The sequence below is a fragment of the Papaver somniferum genome, chromosome 11 (genome assembly GCF_003573695.1).
Source record: "Papaver somniferum cultivar HN1 chromosome 11, ASM357369v1, whole genome shotgun sequence".
NCBI lineage: Eukaryota > Viridiplantae > Streptophyta > Magnoliopsida > Ranunculales > Papaveraceae > Papaver > Papaver somniferum.
In genome coordinates this window covers 76,571,318-76,574,415 of record NC_039368.1, presented here as the reverse complement: position 1 = coordinate 76,574,415, position 3,098 = coordinate 76,571,318, and the positions used below count along the sequence as shown (strand labels likewise).

Here is a 3,098-nt window from a genome sequence, read left to right as displayed (position 1 = left end):
ATATTCCAAGGTCAGTGTGCGTGGACAAAGCAGAAGATTATGTTGAAAGTCTAGTTTCACTCAAAGTCTAGCTCCTCCGGTACTTAATGCAGAGAGAAAGAAAACACGCTTATGTGGAGAGAAAGAAAGCTCCGGTTATGGTGTGGAGAGAAAAGAAACGCTGATGGATGAACGCTAAAAAGATGACGAAAATAACTATATATATGGAGAACAACAAGAGTGCATGTCTAGTTCTTGTTATGCAACTTTTATTTTGGTAACAATGATGCTATGGGTCGCTGTTTGGGTATATATATATATATATATTTCAACCTGATTCTTTCTTTTTTTTAGATTGGAAATTTTGATTCCTAAGTTTGTATTTTTTTTTTCTGGTCAAATTACAGCAGCATTTTCGTTAGCCTTGCAATCCTTTTTACAATATTTAGAAATTCTTTAACAATGGCATATAAACTGGATGGACGTTAGCAATGCCATCAGCAGCACCACTATAATCTGAACTACTAGGAGTTTCCCACATTCATCCACACAACACTGCTGTACCAGCTAACCTGGCTAGCTTTCTTAGCTAGATAGCTAAGTAGCTAGCTGAATCTTGGATGGCAATTTTAGAGTTTGAGCTTCTTAGTCTCACGACTCCCATTCTTGCATCCTGGTCTTCAAAAGAAGAACACACTACGTTCGCCTAAATTGGACCTAGCATTATGGGTTTTTTAAGAAGTCTGTTTTTTTTTTCTTACGATAGGCAATGCCTAGCCATTAAGATTGTGAATATTACAAAGTTTCAATCTTCCGAAAATATCTCTCGCCGACCTGGCTGTCTAAAGAATCCATAAGTCAAATTCTCACCGACCTAGCTGTGTAAAGATGGTTATTGCTTCATTATGATTCTAATTTTGTAAAGTATCCTCGGAATAATTTTGTTTTGAAGGCCCCTAAATCTAATTAATGTTAAATCTCCAGAATCAAAACCAAGCCCTTTTGAAGACATTTGGGCATGGCTACCTAATGAAGAGGTATTACTTTATTGGGCTTTATTTTATTTTTATGTCCATCTTCAAATGAAAGGTGAATGTTTCCTTCTTTTTTTTCTCTCTTCAAAAAAAAAAAGTCATTTGTTAATAGCCAATATCTTACACTTAACGACAAAAATGAAAACTAAAAAAAGCAAAAATAGAAAAAAAAGATTTGCAACCTAACAAACTAGGCCAGAAAACAACACCAAAAGTGAAATAAAAAACTAACCAAATCTAAAGTATTGTTCATTTGACGGTTCTAACCTGGCAAAGAGGCAGAAAACTTGACTTTTGCTTTGACAAGATCCTTTTTAGCAAAGTGATAACGAATAGAATGTAACTTACCCATATAAATAGACTATCCTGAAAAAAACCACGACAATTTATTTGCCCCGAATATTTTATAACTGCCATGGAATGATATTTTTATAAGAATTTTTAATCAGCCTTGTTGTACAACCTATTTTACAACAACGATGATTTCAGCTACATAGTTTGTAGCCATACTAAGATATCCAAACTACGCATATAAAAATGATCCCATATTGTTTCTGCAAAGAAACCATGCCTAGTTATACCAGAGTTATGTTTTGAAACTCCATCACGACAAATAAGAGTATAAGGAGGAGCAGATAAGTTGACAAAACACTCTGCAACTTTGATTAGCTTTAAATCTTCTAAATAATCAAATCATATGAAGAATTCAACATACAACCATTCATCCTAATTTTCTCCTGTTGATATAACTAAATTATGTTAGAGCATTGCTCGGTTGAACCTACCAAGCTTTTAGATCCTGTCTGAGTGGTGTAGAGGTTATCACGTTAGTCTCATACACTAAAGGTCCCCAGTTCGAAACTGGGCTCAGACATTTTCTGACTACAAAAAAAAGGACCTACCAGGCTTTGTTATGTCAAGTTTGGTTGTCATATTTTATCTCCAAAACTTGAGGTTGCTTGATTAGATTACTAGAGTCAACTTCATTAGGTTACACTAGCAACATTAGAAATGTGGATACTTCTCGTATTACTCTCAAGAACTTGAAGACGTAGCGGCATCAACGAACACATCATCCTTCTATTCGAGGTTAGTACAAACTTGAATTTTTCCATTTCTATTTATCTTCCTTTCTATCAAGTCGTTTAGATTTATATTTTTCCTTGACTTGACTTGTTTCATTACTAGTATATGCTTCCTTGACACTTTGACCATAATCAAATGATCAAGTCACTTATACTAGAGATACATATATGTGACTAGAGATACATATATGTATCTCTAGTATAAGTGACTTGATCATTTGATTATGGTCAAAGTGTCAAGAAAGCATATACTAGTTGTTTTTCACAACTTTGGTATATTGGGTTATGAAGTATAATGTTTATCACTTGAATTTCGTAGATTCAATGTAACACTATTGGGTAATTAGTTACTAGTTAGTGTGTTGAACATTCAGATTGATTCCATACCTAGAAAACTATGTTTAACTACATGAGTTTAAGGAAGCAGACTTGCGAAACTTCTTTCTTAGTTGAAAGGAATCAAATGATTCATTCTAGGTTAGATCCCTTAATCTTGCTTCACATGGCAGATGCTCAAAGATACGTCATTGGCTAGAGATCAAGCTTCATCTCAAGATTACGATGCGTATTAAGAGGAGCATTGGCCTAGGGACAATAATGCAACACTATGGTGCATTGCGTGGATAACATTGGCCTAAAGACAATATTGCCCCGCTATGGTGCATTACGCAAGCCATATTTCCCAAAAGGAAAACATCACACCACAATGGTGCATCAAGCCAGAGTAGGCTGGCCGAGACAATATAGCGCCATCATAGCGCTACATTTGAGTTTGCCTATGGGCCAGAATAGAAACACAACTATCATGGCGCTTCAAGGAACTTGGACTTGGCAACGCATATGAATATTGAAATTGGCACTTGGTGAATGTCAAAGTCCTTCCCAACTTATAGTTGCATAAATATCGTTAACACATGTATAAGGAAGGGTAGTTGGTTGAAGGTGTATATAGCAGGTATGTTCCTTAAGTTTCATAGCTTAGCCGATATGATGCTGAAAC

General features: G+C 35.4%; 1 non-coding gene across 1 annotated transcript; it reads left to right on the top strand.

Moving 5' to 3' along the window:
* Nucleotides 1-1,814: 1,814 nt before the first annotated feature.
* TRNAM-CAU lies at nucleotides 1,815-1,887 on the top strand. The gene has a single exon. It is a non-coding gene; the product is annotated as a tRNA-Met (tRNA).
* The last annotated feature ends 1,211 nt before the right edge of the window (nucleotides 1,888-3,098 follow it).